This window comes from Mus musculus, chromosome 5 (assembly GCF_000001635.26).
Source record: "Mus musculus strain C57BL/6J chromosome 5, GRCm38.p6 C57BL/6J".
Lineage (NCBI taxonomy): Eukaryota > Metazoa > Chordata > Mammalia > Rodentia > Muridae > Mus > Mus musculus.
In genome coordinates, this window is record NC_000071.6 from 27,504,231 (window position 1) to 27,521,814 (window position 17,584).

At 40.6% G+C, this 17,584-nt stretch overlaps 1 protein-coding gene across 4 annotated transcripts in view; it reads left to right on the plus strand.

Moving 5' to 3' along the window:
- The window catches only part of Dpp6 (dipeptidylpeptidase 6), a 910,144-nt gene that overhangs the window by 686,874 nt on the left and 205,686 nt on the right, over positions 1-17,584 (plus strand). The gene's annotated exons all lie outside the window — the stretch shown is intronic.

Genomic DNA, 17,584 nt, shown 5'->3' on the forward strand with positions numbered 1-17,584 from the left:
CAGTCATGGGATGTGCATTCAATAAACCTTCCCTGTTTAACTGAATTCAGTGTTTCTGTGGTTTGTTTGGTGACTCTTGGACAGAAACTCTTCCATTCAGCAGCACATAGGACACTGAGCCAAGGTCAAGAATGGTGATCTCTTGCCATAAGTTATGTGACAAGGAGGAAGAGGAATTTATCCCTTATGATAAGGATCCGGGGTGGCTTGGTGCTTTTTAGGTTTCTATTTGCCATGTGCAACAGCTTCAAGAGCCCATTTCTGATGTCCTTGGAGTCATCGTGTTCCCATGATGATGCACTCAGACATGCCTGGAACAACCAGGACACTTGTCAGAGAGCTTGATTTCTGTAAGGGAGGGAATATTGCTAATTTATGCTGCAGGATATTTGGTCACACTGTAAACCCCAAGATTGTGTTAATTCCTGAAAGAAAAACCCCTTTTTCTGGTGTAGCTCAGCCCTAGCACTGACCTATAACCCAAGAGCTTTCAGGGTACTTTTTGTCCTGTGGCTCAGCCCTAGCACGCCCACTTATTGCCAAGCAAAATAAAGTCAACTCCAGGTCAAGAGGTATAGCAGTTAACCAGTTGAAAGGGAATGAATATAAGAAAAGAGAAGAAGAAAGTTGGTTTTTTGTTTTGTTTTGTTGTCTATTATTTTATTTTATTAGATTTTTTATCTACATTTCAAATTCTATCACGGAAGTTCCCTATTCCCTCCCCACGCCCTGCTCCCCTACCCACCCACTCCCACTTCTTGGCCCTGGCATTCACCTGTACTGGGACATATAAAGTTTAGTTGAAGGATATTTAAGACAGTGTGGAGAGGGCTAAAGAATGCTTTCCTTCTGGGAGGTCATCAGGGTAGGAAGGTCAGCTGGGTGCTTTCCCTGTCTCTCTGAGATGGCTACTGAGTCTTCATTGGTAAAGTTAAGTGGCTGGCATATATGTGTCTTTTTTTAAACGTATTTATTAATCATTCCATTTGGTTACATCTCACATGATATACCACTTCCTGGTAACCCTCCACCAACCCCTCAAACTACATCTGCACTCTCCCCCTCCACTTTGCCTGGATGAGGATTCTCCTTCACCCACCCTGCCTTTCCTGCCCTACTGATTCAGAAACACAGTACACTGGGGCATCAAACCTCCACAGGACCAATGACCTCCCCCCCATTGCTTTCATCAAGGCATTTCTCTGCTACAATGTATCTGGAGCTATCAAGCCCTCCTTATACAGTCCTTGGTTTGTGGTCTACCATCTGGGAGCACTGTGTCTGGTTTGGTGTCTGAAGACAGGATGGATCCCCTGGTAGGGCAGTCCCTGGATGGCCCTTCCTTCAGTCTCTGCTCCATTTCTTGTCCCTGTTCTTCCTTTACTCAGGAACATTTCTTGGTTAAAATCTTTAAGATGGGTGGGTGGCACCATTCTTTGACAGAGGGCATTGGCAGGGGCTGTGATGGGGGTTGGGGGACGTGGGGGAGGCATACCTATCTACTGGAGGTGGTTTCTAGGTTCTATCTCCCCCTTCTCTGAGCATTTTGATTAAATTCATCCCCTTTAGGTCTAGGGAGCCTCATGTTTCCCTGATGTCTGAGACCTTCAAGAGTCTAAGCCCTATTCCTCATCCTCCCACCCACTATGTATTTTTTTCGATTTCCTGACCTCCTGTACTTCTCTCCCATCCCTTCCAGTACCTGATACTGCCCCCCTTATTTCCTCCCCCTCCTCTCACCTTCCCAGGTCCCCCTCTACCTCCCATGATCATCCTGTTCCCCCCTTAATGCAGGATTGAAGCATCTCTACCCTTGTCTTCATTTTAAGCTCCATATGGTCTGTGGGTTGTATCATGTGTATCCTGAGCTTTTGAGTTAATATCTACTTATCAGTAAATACATACATGTCTCTTCTTTTGTTCATGGGGTTACCTCACTCAGGATGAAATTTTCTGGTTCCTTCCAATTGCCTGTGAATTGTACGAAGTCATTGTTTTTAATCACTGAGTAGTACTCCATTCTATAAATGTACACATTTTCTGTATCCATTCTTCTGTTGAGGGACATCTGGGTTCTTTCCAGCTTCTGGCTATTATAAATAAGGCTGCTATGAATGTAGTCAAGCATGTGTCCTTTTTCCATGTTGGAATATTTTTTTCGGTATTGCCCAGTATTGGTATATCTGTGTCTTCAAGTAAAACTATTTCCAATTTTCTCATGAACCACCAGGTTGATTTGCAAAGTGGTTTTATGAGATTAGAGTCCCACCAGCCATGAAGAAGTGTTCCTCTTTTTCCACAGCCTGTCCAACATCTGCTGTCACCTGCATTTTTGATCTTAGACATTCTGATTGGGGTGACGACTTGGAATCTCAAAGTTGTTTTGATTTGCATTTAAATGATGAGTAAGGATGTTGAACATTTCTTGAAGTGATTCTCAGCCATTCGAGATTCCTCTTTTGAGAATTCTCTGTTTGGCTCTGTTCTCCAATTTTTAATAAGATTATTTGGTTCTCTGGAGTCTAACGTCTTGAGTTCTTTGTATAGTTTAGATTAGAGGACTCTATCAGATGTAGAGTTGGAAAGATCATTTCCCAATCTTTGGGTTGCCATTTTGTCTTATTGACAGCTCCCTTTGCCTTACAGAAGCTTTTCAATTATATAAGTTCACATTTGTTGATAGCTGATCTTAAAACATAAACCATGTTTTTCCATTCAAGAAATTTACCCCTGTGTTCAAGTATTCGAGGGTCTTCCCTACTTTCTCTTCTACTAGATTCAGCATATCTGTTTTTATGTAAAGGTACGTACTTGATCCAATTGGACTTGAGCTTTTGACAAGGAGATAAGGATGGATCAATTTGCATTCTTGTACATGCTGACTGCCAATTGAACCAGCACCATAAGTTGAAAATGCTGTCTTTTTTCCACTGGATGGATTTAGGTCCTTTGTCAAAAATCAAGTGACCACAGGTGTGTAAGTTCATCTCTGGGTTTTCCATTCTGTTCCAATTCTGCACCTACGTGTCTCTGTACCAATACCATGCAGCTGTTATTACGACTTCTCTGAAATACAGCTTGAAGTCAGGGATGGTGGGATTCCCCCACACGTTCATTTATTGTTGAGAATAATTTTCACTATCTTGGGATTTTTTTGGTCATTTGTTCCAAATGAATTTGCAAATTGTTCTTTCTAACTCTATGAAGAATTGAGTTGGAATATTGATGGGGATTGCATTGAATCTGTAGACTACTTTCAGTTTGATGAACATTTTTAATGTTGATCATGCTGACCTATGAGCTTGGGAGAGTTTTCCATTTTCTGAGTTCTTCTTCCATTTCTTTCTTCAGGGATTTGAAGTTCTTGTTATACAGATCTTTCACTTGCTTGGTTAGAATCACACCAAGGTATTTTATTTTATTTGTGACTATTCTGAAGGGTGTTGTTTCCCTAATATCATTCTCAGACAATTTATACTTTGAGTAGAGGAAGGCGACTGATTTATTAGAGTTAATTTTATATCCAGCCACTTTGCTGAAGGTGTTTATTAGTTGTAGGAGCTCTCTGGTCAAATTTTTGGGGGTCACTTATGTATACTATCTGTCATCTGCAAATAGTGATAGTTTGAATTCTTCCTTCCAGTTTGTATTCCTTTGCCCTCCTTTTGTTGTCTTATTGCTAGTATTATATTGAATAGGTAGGACCTTGTCCCTGATTTTAATGTGATTGATTTAGTTTCTCTCCATTTAGTTTTTTGTTGGCTATTGGTTTGCTGTATGTTGCTTTTCTTATATTTGCATATGAAGCGTGAATTCCTGATCTCTCTAATACTTTTAACATGAATGGGTGTTGTATTTTGTCAAATGATTTTTCAGCCTGTAATGAGATGATCATGTGTTTTTTTCCTTTGAGTTTGTTTATATAGTGAATTACATTGATTGATTTCCATATATTGATCCATCCCTGCATTCCTGGATGAGGCTTACTTGATCATGGTGATTGATTATTTTGATGTGTTCTTGGATACAGCTTGTGAGAATTTTATTGAGTATATTTGCATCAACGTTCATAAGGAAAATTGGCCTGGAATTCTCTTTCTTTGTTGGGTCTTTTCATGTTTTAGTTATCAGTATAACTGTGATTTCATAGAAAGAATTGAGTGGTGTTCCCTCTGTTTCTATTTTGTTAAAGCGTTTGAGAAGTATTGGAATTAGGTATCTTTTGAAGATCTGATAGAGTTCTGCACTAAACCATCTGGTCCTAGGCATTTTTGGTTGAGAGACTTTTAATGACTGCTTCTATTTCCTTGGGGGATATGGGGTTGTTTAGATAGTTTATCTGATCATGATTTAATTTTAGTACCTGTTATCTATCTAGAAAAATCATCCATTTTATACAGATTTTCCAGTTTTGTTGAATATATTCATTTGCATGGGATCTGATTTTTTTTTGAAGTTCCTCACTTTAGGTTATTATGTCTTCTTTTTCATTCCTGATTTTGTTAATTCGGATATTATCTCTGAGCCCATTGGTTAGTCTTGCTAAGGTTTTATCTATCCTGTTGATTTTCTCAAAGAACCAACTCCTAGCTTTGTTGATTCTTTCTAGAGTTCTCTTTGTTTCTTCTTGGTTGGTTCCAGCCCTGAGTTTGATAATTTCCTGCCATCTACTCCTTTTGGGTGTATTTGCTTCTTTTTGTTCTAGAACTTTGAGATGAGCTGTTGAGCTACCAGAGTATTATTTCTCCAATTCCTTTATGGAGGCACACAGGACTATAAATTTTGCTCTTAGCACTCCATTCCTGGTGTCCCATAAGTCTGGATATGTTGTACCTTCATTTTTATTAAATTCTAAAAAACCTTTAGTTTCTTTCTTTATGTCTTCCCTGACCAAATTATCATTGATTAGGTAGATGTTCAGCTTCCATGTGTATGGTTTTTTATTTTGTTTTGTTTTGTTTTTTGTTTTTTATTGCTGAAAACCAGCCTTTGTCTGTGGTGGTCCAATAGAATACCTGGCATTAATTCCATGTTCTTGTATCTGTTGAGGTTTGTTTTGTGTCTGACTACATTTATGATGAAATGTTCTATAGATATCTGTTAAATCCATTTGTTTCATAACTTCTTTTAGTTTCACTGTGTCTCTGTTCATTTTCTGTTTCTATAATCTGTCCATTGGTGAAATTGGGGTGTTGAAATCTCCTAGTATTATTGTGTGAAGTTAAATGTGTGCTTAGAGCTTCAGTATTGATAATTTTACAAATGTGAGTGTCCTTGCATTAGCTGCATACATGTTCAAAATTGAGAGTTTATCTTGATTTTATTCTTTATTCCTTTGTGTAGTTTCCTTCTTCATCTTTTTTTGATAATTTTTGGTTGAAAATCTATTTTATTGGCTATTAGAATGGCTACTCCAGCTTGTTTCTTGGGGCCATTTGTTTGGAAAAACTTTCCCAGCTTTTTACTTACAGTTACTGACTGTCGTTGACACTGAGATATGTTTCCCATAGGCAGCAAAATGCTGGATTCCTGTTTGCATATTCATTCTGTTAGCCTATGTCTATTTATTTGGGAATTGAGTCCATTGATGTTGAGAGATATTAGGAACCAATGATTGTTGCTTCCTCTTACTTTTGTTGTTACATTTAAAATTATATTTCTGTTTCTCCTTCTTTTGGGTTTGTTGGAAAAGATTAATATCTCATTTTTTTTATTTGGAGTAGTATTCCTTCTTGTGTTGGACTTCTTCTGTTATCCTCTGTAGTGTTGGATTAGTGGAAAGATAGTGTTTAAATTTGTTTTTCTCTTGGAATACCTTGATTTCTCCAACTATGGTAATTGAGAGTTTGCTGGGTATAGTATACTGGGCTTGCATTTCTGTTCTCTTAGGATCTGTATGAGGTCTACCCAGGATCTTCTGGCTTTTTTAAATTTATTTATTAGGTATTTTCTTCATTTACATTTCTAATGCTATCTCAAAAGTCCCCCATACACTCCCCACTCCCAATCCCCTACACACCCACTCCCACTTCTTGGCCCTGGCATTCCCCTGTACTGAGGCATATAAAGTTTGAAATACCAAGGGGCCTCTCTTCCCAATGATGGCCGACTAGGCCATCTTCTGCTACATATGCAGCTAGAGACACGAGCTCCAGGGGTACTGGTTAGTTCATATTGTTTTTCCACCTATAGGATTGCAGAACCCTTTAGCTCCTTGGGTGCTTTCTCTAGCTCCTCCATTGGGGGCCCTGTGTTCCATCTAATAGCTGACTGTGAGCATCCACTTCTGTGTTTGCCAGGCACTGGCATAGCCTCACAAGAGACTGCTATATCAGGGTCCTTTCAGCAAAATCTTGCTAGTGTATGCAATGGTGTCAGCGTTTGGAGGCTGATTATGGGATGGATCCCTGAGTATGGCAGTCTGTAGATGGGCCATCCTTTCATCTCAGCTCCAAACTTTGTCTCTATAACTCCTTCCATGGATGTTTTGTTCCCAATTCTAAAAAGGGGCAAAGTGTCCACACTTTGGTCTTCATTCTTCTAGAGTTTCATGTGTTTTACAAATTGTATCTTATATCTTGGGTATTCTAAGTTTCTGGGCTAATATCCACTTATCAGTGAGTACATATCATGTGAGTTCTTTTGTGATTAGGTTACCTCACTCAGGATGATGCCCTCCAGGTCCATCCATTTGCCTAGGAATTTCATAAATTCATTCTTTTTAATAGCTGAGTAGTACTCCATTGTGTAAATGTACCACATTTTCTGTATCCATTCCTCTGTTGAGGGACATCTGGGTTCTTTACAGATTCTGGCTATTATAAATAAGGCTGCTATGAACATAGTGGAGCATGTGTCCTTATTACAAGTTGGAACTTCTTCTGGGTATATGCTCAGGAGAGGAATTGCTGGATCTTCGGTAGTACTATATCCAGTTTTCTGAGGAACCGCCAGACTGATTTCCAGAGTGGTTGTATAAGCTTGCATTCCCACCAGCAATGGAGGAGTGTTTCTCTTTCTCCACATCCTTGCCAGCATCTGCTGTCACCTAAATTTTTGATCTTAGCCATTCTGGCTGGTGTGAGGTGGAACCTCAGGGTTGTTTTGATTTGCATTTCCCTGATGATTAAGAATGTTGAACATTTTCTTCAGGTGCTTCTCAGCCATTCGGTATTCCTCAGTTGAGAATTCTTTGTGTAGCTCTGTACAACATTTTTTAATGGAGTTATTTGAATTTCTGGAATCCAGCTTCTTGAGCTGTTTGTATGTATTGGATATTAGTCCCCTATCAGATTTAGGATTGGTAAACAATTCTTTCCCAATCTGTTGGTGGCCTTTTTGTCTTGTTGACAGTATCTTTTGTCGAACAGAAGCTTTGCAATTTTATGAAGTCCCATTTGTCAATTCTTGATCTTACATCACAGGCCATTGCTGTTCTGTTTAGGAATTTTTCCCCTGTACCCATATCTTCGAGGCTTTTCCCCAATTTCTCCTCTATAAATTTCAGTGTCTCTGGTTTTATGTGGAGTTCTTTGATCCACTTAGACTTGAGCTTTGTACAAGGAGATAAGAATGAATCAATTCGCATTCTTCTACATGATAACTGCCAGTGTGCCAGCATCATTTGTTGAAAATGCTGTATTTTTTCCACTGGATGGTTTTACCTCCGTTGTCAAAGATCAAGTAATCATAGGAGTGTAGGTTCATTTCTAGGTCTTCAATTCTATTCCATTGGTCTACCTGTCTGTCAACTGTACCAGTACCATGCAGTTTTTATCACAATAAAACTCTGTAGTGCAGCTTGAAGTCAGTCATGGTGATTCCCCCAGAGGTTCTTTTATTGTTGAGAATAGCTTTTGCTATTCTAGGTTTTTTATTTTTCCAGGTGACTTTGCAAATTGCCCTTTCTAGCTCAGTGAAGAATTAAGTTGGAATTTTCAGATTGCATTGAATCTGTAGATTGCTTTTGGCAGGATATCCATTTTGACTATATTAATTCTGCAAATCCACAAACATGGGAGATCTTTCCATCTTCTGAGATCTTCAATTTCTTTCTTCAGAGACTTGAAGTTCTTGTCATACAGATCTTTCACTTTCTTAGTTAGAGTCACACCAAGGTATTTTATATTTTTTGTGACTATTGTGAAGGGTGTTGTTTCCATAATTTCTTTCTCATCCTGTTTATCCTTTGTGTAGAGAAAGGCCACTGATTTGTATGAGTTAATTTTATATCCCGCTACTTCACTGAAGCTGTTTATCAGGTTTAGGAGTTCTCTGGTGGAGTTTTTAGGATCACTTATGTATAGTTTTCTATCATCTGAAAATAGTGATATTTTGACTTCTTCCTTTCCAATTTGTATCCGCTTGACCTCCTTTTGTTGTCTAATTGTTCTTTCTAGGACTTTGAGTACTATATTGAATAGGTAGGGAGAAAGTGGGCAGCCTTGTCTAGACCCTGATTTTAGTGAGATTAATTCTAGCTTCTCTCCATTTAATTTGATGTTGGCTACTGGTTTGGTGTATATTGCTTTTATTATGTTTAAGTATGGGCCTTGAATTCCTGATCTTTCAAAGACTTTTATCATGAATGGGTATTGGATTTTGTCAATTGCTTTCTCAGCATCTAACGAGATGATCACATGGTCTTTGTCTTTGAGTTTGTTTATATAGTGGGTTACTTTGATAGATTTCTGTATATTAAACCATCCCTGAATTCCTGGAATGAAGCCTACTTGATCATGATGGATGATCGTTTTGACATGTTCTTGGATTTGGTTAGTGAGAATTTTACTGAGTATTTTTGCATCGATATTCATAAGGGAATTTGGACTGAAGTTCTCTTTCTTTGTTGGGTCTTTATGTGGTTTAGTATCAGAGTAATTTGTGGCATCATAGAATGAATTAGCTAGAGTACCTTCTGTTTCTATTTTGTGGGATAGATTGAGGAGAATTGGAATTAGGTCTTCTTTGAAGGTCTGATAGAACTCTGCACTAAACCCATCTGGCCCTGGACTTTTTTTGGTTGTGAGACTATTATTGACTGCTTTTATTTCTTTAGAGGATATGGGACTGTTTAGGTCATTAATCTGATCCTGATTTAACTTTGGTAACTGGTTGGTATCTGTCTAGAAATTTGTCCATTTCGTCCAGGTTTTCTAGTTTTGTTGAGTATAGCCTTTTGTAGTAGGATCTGATGATGTTTTGAATTTCCTCAGGTTCTGTTGTTATGTCTCCCTTTTCATTTCTGATTTTGTTAGTTAGGATACTGTCCCTGTGCCCTCTAGTTAGTCTGGCTAAGGGTTTATCTATCTTGTTGATTTTTCTCAAAGAACCATCTCCTGGCTTCGTTGATTCTTTGAATAGTTCTTTTTGTTTCCACTTGGTTGATTTCAGCCCTGAGTTTGATTATTTCCTGCCATCTACTCCTCTTGGGTGAATTTGCTTCCTTTTGTTCTAGAACTTTTAGGTGTGCTGTCAGGCTGCTAGTGTATGCTCTCTCTAGTTTCTTTTTGGAGGCACTCAGAGCTTTGAGTTTTCCTCTTAGGAGTGCTTTCATAGTGTCCCATAATTTTGAGTATTTTTTGGCTTCATTTTCATTAAACTCTAAAATGTCTTTAATTTCTTTCTTCCTTGACCAAGGTATCATTGAGGAGAGTGTTCTTCAGCTTACACGTGAATGTTGGCTTTCTATTATTTATATTGTTATTGAAGAGCAGCCTTAGTCCCTGGTGATCTGATAGGATGCATGGGATTATTTCAATATTTTTTTAACTGTTGAGGCCTGTTTTGTGACCAATTATATGGTCATTTTGGAGAAGGTACCATGAGGTGCTGAGAAGTTATATCATTTTGTTTTAGGATAAAATATTCTGTAGATATATGTTAAATCCATTTGTTTTATAACTTCTGTTATTTTCCATGTGTATCTGTTTAGTTTCTGTTTCCAGAATCTGTCCATTGATGAGAGTGGGGTGTTGAAATCTCCAACTATTATTGTGTGAGGTGCAATGTGTACTTTGAGCTTTACTAAAGTTTCCTTAATGAATGTGGATGCCCTTGCATTTGGAGCATAGATATTCAGAATTGAGAGTTCATCTTGGAAGATTTTACCTTTGATGAGTATGAAGTGCCCCTCCTTATCTTTTTTGATAACTTTGGGTTGGTAGTGGATTTTACTTGATATTAGAATGGCTACTCCAGCTTGTTTCTTTGGGCCATTTGCTTGGAAAATTGTTTTCCAGCCTTTTACTCTGAGGTAGTGTCTGTCTTTTTCCCTGAGGTGGGTTTCCTGTATGCGGCAAAATGTTGAGTCATGTTTGTGTAGCCAGTCTGTTAGTCTATGTCTTTTTATTGGGAAATTGTGTCCATTGATATGAAAATTAAGGAAAAGTAAATGTTGCTTCCTGTTATTTTTGTTGTTAGAGTTAGGATTCTGTTCTTGAGGCTGTCTTCTTTTAGGTTTGCTGTAGGATTGCTTTCTTGCTTTTTCTAAGGTGTAGTTTCTGCCCTTGTGTTGGTGTTTTCCCTTTATTATCCTTTGAAGGGCTGGATTCATGGAAAGTATTATGCGAATTTCGTTTTGTTATGGAATACTTTGGTTTCTCCACCTATGGTAATTGAGAGTTTTGCTGATTAGAGTAGCCTGGGGTGGCATTTGTGATTCTTAGGGTCTGTATAACATCTGTCCAGGATCTTCTGGCTTTCATAGTCTCTGGTAAGAATTCTGGTGTAAATCTAATAGGTCTGCCTTTATCTGTTACTTGACCTTTTTCCCTTACTGCTTTTAATATTCTATCTTTATTTAGTGCATTTGTTGTTCTGATTATTATGTGTCAGGAGAAATTTCTTTTCTGATCCAGTCTATTTGGAGTTCTGTAGGCTTCTTGTATGTTCATGATCATCTCTTTCTTTAGTTTAGGGAAGTTTTCTTTTATAATTTTGTTGAAGATATTTACTGACCCTTTAAGTTGAAAATCTTCATTCTCATCTATACCTATTATCCTTAGGTTTGGTCTTCTTATTGTGTCCTGGATTTCCTGGATGTTTTGGGTTAGGATCTTTTTGCATTTTGCATTTTCTTTGACTGTTGTGTCCATGTCCTCTATGGAATCTTCTGCACTTGAGATTCTCTCTTCCATCTCTTTTATTTTGTTGCTGATGCTCGAATCTATTGTTCCTGATTTCTTTCCTAGGGTTTATTTCTCCAGGGATGTCTCCCATTGGGTTTTCTTCATTGTTTCTACTTCCATTTTTAGATATTGGATCGTTTTGTTCAATTCCATCACCTGTTTGGTTGTGTTTTCCTGTAATTCTTTAAGGGATTATTGTGTTTCTTCTTTAAAGACATTTTAGCAGTGTTTTCCTGTAATTCTTTAAGGACTTCTACCTGTTTAACAGTGTTCTCCTGTATTTCTTTAAGTTATTAAATGCCCTTCTTAAAATCCTCTACTAGCATCATGAGATATGATTTTAAATCTGAGTCTTGCTTTTTGGGTGTGTTGGGGTATCCAGGACTCGCTGTGGTGAGCGTACTGGGTTCTGATGATGCCAAGTGGTCTTGTTTTCTGTTAGTAAGATTCTTACATTTTCCTTTTTCCTTCTGGTAATCTCTGGTGTTAGATGTTTTAGCTGTCTCTGGCTGGAGCTTGTTCCTCCTGTGATTCTTTAGCCCATGTCAGCACTCTTGGGAGTCCAACTCTCTCCTGAGTCCCAGTGGTTAGAGCACTCTCTGCAGACAAGGTCTCCTCTTGCAGGGAAGGTGCACAGAAGTCTGGAGCTCAGATCCACCTCCTGATTCCTGGAGTCTGAACCCTCCCTGGAGGCTGACTTTCCTCTGGCAGGAAAGGTGCTCAGGGGTCTGGGCCTCAGCTCTGCCTCCTGGCTGAGGATGAAGGCCCAAAGGGACCCTGTCCAAGAAGCTCTGTTGCTTCTACCACCCACGTGCTCTCCTGCATAGACTGGTTTCAGTGATCCCAAGATCCTGGGTGTGCCAGGGCCTGCCAAGTTCACACCCAAGATGGCACGGGGTTGGCACTGACCAGAAAGAACCCAAGCTACTGGTTGGGCAGGTTTCCTTTGTCCCTGTTTCTGCTAGCACAAGACCCTCCAGGATTTTTTGGAACAGGTGTTGTGTTCCACTCACCAGTGATCCCAAGATCCTGTGTGTGTTAGGGCCTGCTGAGTTTGGGCCCAAGATGGCATGGGGTGGCACCAACCACAAAGAATCCCAGCTACTGGTCAGGCAGGTTTCCTTTGTCCCTGTTACTGCTAGCACAAGACCCTCTGGGTTTTTTGCAACAGATGTTGCATTCCACTCACCAGTGATCTCAAGATCCTGGGTGTGCTAGGGTGCCTGCCGTGTGGAGAGTCCTCTGGGGACCTTTGGGACCCTCTGCCGAGTTTGTGCCAAGATGCTATTTTCTGTTGATAATCATGGAACACCACAGCAGAGAAACTCTAAAGAAGAGATATGCTTGGGCCGGGGTCAAAGTTTTATCCAATATCAGGCTCTTTGCTAGCAGAGCTCTTGACAGTGTCTCAAATCACTTGGAGAGACATGAAGGAAGCCAGGGAAACATACCCAGACTGCTTTTATACCACTCACACTCTGGAGACCACTTATTGACTCAGTTACACAATGGCTGAACCTTTTCATCAAGGCCAATCTCTAATTGCCTCTTCAGGGTACCCCTGATCCAACCTCTTACTACTTTGAAATGAGATTGCATTCTGCTTGGATTTTAGAAGGCAGCCACACTCAGCTGTACCCTGTAGTAGTGATGCCCCCTCTTACTACGGGTCTCTGTGGGCAGATTCCATTTAGACATGGAGCTTATATAGTCTTTAAGGCCCCCTGGCTCCTTGAAGTTTGATCATATGACCTCCTGTAATTTTATTGTGTACATACCAGATGCTAGCTTTAAGCATCATGAAATAATGTGCTTCACTTTGCTGTCTCTGTCTCCCTTGCCCAATAAAACCTACTGCAGCATTAAATGCACAGTAAACTATCAGTATTGGACTTACAGTATGGAACTTACAGCTCCAACTAAGAGAGATGAATGGGGAAGATGTATATATATATGTCTCTCCTGGAATAGCAGATCTGATTTAGAATGGACCAGGACTGGCACGTTTCCTTGATTCTGATGTACCACGTGCAGAGACCTAAGCCCCATCGGCTGTTCAGACTGTGTTCCCAGACCTAGAGCAGACACAGTGTGAGTAAAAGGCATAGCATTTGTACTTTAATTGACCTTGTGGGTTTTTTTTTACCACAATTATATTATTGATGTTAGTCTTCTTACTTGGTATTGATAAATTTTAAAATAGCTCTGATGTTTAGAACATTATTAAAACCAAGAATATTAAGCTGATACCTCAGATATCTGAAACTACCAGGATTACATTTATTGATCCATTTGTTTTTACTTTGAAATGTTTGAAATATGAGATAGAAGGAAGCTTATGAATAAGACTCCCATAAAGCTTTGGCTAGCCATTAGCTAGTGTCACTATACAATGACTATCTAAAAATCTGTCCCTGATCATCACAGAACAGCCCAGTATCACTGGGTTCCCTGAGGCATAGGAATGGTTAGTTGGCACTGCCATCTCCTGTAGTCTCAGTTCAGTGAGAGAGAGTGGGAGATACAGAGACACATAGTCAAAGTGGGAAAAAAGCAAGGACAGAGCAACAGTTGGAGAAACAGAGACAAAGACACAGGAGAAAGACAAAGACAGAGATGAAGACAGAGACAAAGATATAGAGAGAAGAGAGAAAGAAAGGAGAGAGGTAGATAGAGATACAGAGGAAAGAAAGAAATTAGAAACAGACAGAAAGACAGGGATATAGAGACAGAAGAGTAAGGTGAGAGGACACACAGACATACAGAGAAATGGAGGCAAAGGGGGCAGAGAGAAGAGGGAGACAGAGACAAAGTACTAAGAGCGACAAAGAGGCATAGAGAGCAGAAGGCGACAGAGACAGAACTAAAGACACAGATAGAGATGAAAGAATAAAGATTAAGTTCTAGGCTAGTGTCTCACGTGTATCTGCTCAAACTCCAAGGCTTGGTTTTCAAGCACAACTAAGGCACATGGTAAACCACCCCAGGAAGTTTGAAGATGTACTGGTTGAAGGTCTAGAGAGATGACTTAAAAGTTAAGAGCATGTACTGCTCTTGCAGAGGACTGAGGTTCAGTTCCCAGCACCTACATGAGGACCTACAACCATCCCTAATGCCAGATTTAGGGAATCCTGTGCCCTTATCTGGCCTCTATAGTTACCTGGTTGCATATAGTACACATATGAACATACAGACACTTACATAAATAAAATACGACATAAATAAAATAAATTAATAAATAAAAAGATAGATGATGACGATGATAGATGATAGATGTTTTTATTCATTTTTAATCTATCAGTAAGCTTGGAGATCTCAGGTGGTGTGATTTGCAGCATGCCTTCTAACATTTGTGTAGGTCTAGACTGTAGGGGCATGACCACAGCCAGGTTACATCTCAGAATCCATTAGCTAGTCCACATTCATTGGTGTCACTGACTCTAGTTAAACAACCCTGGTACATGAAATTAACAAGCTTATAGAGTCCAGGAACTCAGACAGACAAGAGCCTGCCATTCTCCTGGGGACCCTTGGACATTATCCCAGTGAAAGCCATGTCAGGTGCAGCTTGCTGGCTCAGAAAAGGAGCCCAGCACCTGCACAGATGGGTGGCCTCCTGCCTCACACTCTGAAACTCAGCTCTAAGGTCAGGCAAACCCAGCCACATGTACCTCTGTAGGACCTCTGTTCCTCATAGAAGTCTATGGGATTGTGGCTTTTTCTTTTTCTTTATAGTCTGCTCATCCTCAGAAAGTTGACCCATTCATGCCTAGTCCATCACAAAACAGCTGCCTGAGTGCTAAGTGCTGCCATTCACTTTAAATCCTGGAAGATGGAAGATGTGTGGCAGAGGGGCCCCAAGAACAGCTCTTGGTCTCCCTTAGAAGACCCTGCCCAGCATTAAACTCAGCTCCACCTGGCTCCCAGGGTGTACCCATGTCAGATGAGGTGCTCAACTTTCACCAGCTCTTGCCACAGGCACAATCCAGGCAAGTGACCACCCTGTAGTAGGCACAGGAAGTGGCCCCATGGGTCTATGCCCTACTCCTCTGTTCTGCCTCTGATTTCACAAAACTACAGCATGGCATCAGCAAGGGAGAACATGGGGGCATCATTTTGTAAGTGTGGGGAAGGCAGCCCTGATGCTTAGTGAGCTTGTGAAGGAGAGCAGGGGTGTGGACCTTGACCTTCTGTCTCAACCTGGCTTCTATCCCCCAACCCTTCATTCAGGCACAGAGGACAACTGGCCCCTCATATGTGTTCTCCAGCCCCCTGAGCTGCATGGAGCACTTATCTTTGCAGTGAGTCAGTGCAGGATCAAATGCTTTCTTTGTCAAACAGTCCTGACAGTGTGGGTATAGCCCTGACCCAGCTTTCTGATGCTCCCTCCTGCCTGTCAGCTCTCTTGGGAAATTCACACTTCACAGATTTGCATCCCTCTCAAGTACCATCTGTCACCCAGTCCAGGGGCAGCCTGATAAAACAACAACTACATCTGACTGTGTCACGTGCGCCAGGCTCCATGTTGAAAAATTATTCAGTAACCTCATGGTGTCATGACAAAGAGCCTACTATGGAAGCTCCCCATGTGTCAGAGTTAGCTTCAGCTGTCAAGTTAATACAACACAGAGTCACCTGGAGAGAAGAAATCCCAACTGAGAAAATGTCACCATCAGATTGACCTGTGAGCACATGTATGTGGCATTTTATTACTTAATGATTGGTGTGAAAACATCTGGTCTACCATAGGTGGTGCCATCCTTGGGCTGGTGGACCTGGGTTCTGTAAGAAAGTGGGGTGAGCAAGTCATGGGGAGCAAGCCAGTAAACAGCACTCCTCTGTGGCCTCTGCATCAGCTCCTGCCTCCAGGTTCCTGCCTCCAGGTTCCTGCTTCCAGGTTTCTGTCATGACTTCCCTGGATGATGGACTATAACTTGTAAGGGAAATAAACCCCTTTCTCCCCATGTTGCTTTTGGTCATTGCTTATCATAGCAACAGAGAACAAAGTCAGAGATAGTGCATCCCAGTGTCACAGATAAGCAAATCTGGACTCAGAAAGTTCAATAAAGTATCCAGTCCACTGAACTGGTAACTCAGGAAGCTAGCCTGCAAACCTCTGTGCACCGGTTTCCAAAGCTTGTTTTACTTGTCTTTCTACCACATTGAGAGAATATTCAGTCTGTTCTTCACTAACTAATCATGAACTATTTCTGATGTCATGAAAGAACACAGGGATTTTTGTTTGTTGCTTTTATAGCCCCAGCTGAAACTCACCATGTGGCCTGGGAACTCAGGATTCTCCTACCTCAGGCATCTAAGTGCTGGTTTTATGGACATGAGACTGCACGTTGGCAAGATGGTGTTATTTATAGACACCTATGTGTAGACCCCTCAGACTTAGCATGAGTAATGCTAATGAGGGGCATGGAGGTACTTCAGATGAGCCTTTGGATGCTGATGCTGATCTCATCCGGTGTCTCTGATTCTGTTTCCCACTATTGACTGATGCATTCTGTCTACATTTTTCATCTGTTTTGAAGGACTGTGACCTCTCTCTATTTAGAGATTGTAGTTTTCTGCCCTAGTCTGTGCATCTTTGCTTAGTGATGGCTGGTGTAGTGCTGTCACTGATACCTAAGGCTGCCACGCCCCCTTGGTGAACTGGCCCTGTCCTCATTCTGCACAGGTACACACCTCTCTGTTAATACCCCTTGTCTTGCTGTGGCACTGTCCACTAATCCAGCCAGTGCAGCTTCCTCTATTAGTGTTTCCAAGACATAACTTTCCCCATCCTTTTACCCTCTCCATATAACTTGTATTTAAAGTATGTTTTTTTTCTCAGTAACACATTATTAGATCTTGCTTTTTCTTTTTAATTTGGCAACCTCTCTGACTTTTAAACGGGTTATTTAGATAAAGGATCTGCAGACTTTGGCCCCAGAGCCAAATTCATCTCACTGCCCAGTTCAGTAAATAAAGTTTTATTGAAAAAGCATTGTGGGCATTTGTTATGTGTTGTCCAAGGCTAGCTTTGCAGAGCCCAAGTGGTTATTGTAGACTATAGCCTGCAAATCCCGAAGCATTTTTGCCTGCCCTTTCCCAGGAAATATTTGCTGACCGCTGGTGCAGTTTCCCTTGGTGCTCTGCCCTAGGTTGAACATCTGTTCTTCCTTTCCTGCTGCTTCCCAGCTGTCCCTCACTTTAGTTTCTCCATCCTATCTAATCACTGAAGTTGATCATCACTCAACATCATTCTGCACTGAACCTTTTAGCCAGCTTTTCTTTTGCTTAGCTGTGGTCATTCTATTTACAGTGAACATTTCTAATTTGTCACGGTTCACCTGTAAGTGAAACAGCACCTTACATAATGTATAAAACCCTCTTAGAGTATGTGCCCCTGGCTTTCTCACGCTCTGTCCTCCACTTCATTCCCATGTGTGCTTACATCCCATAAC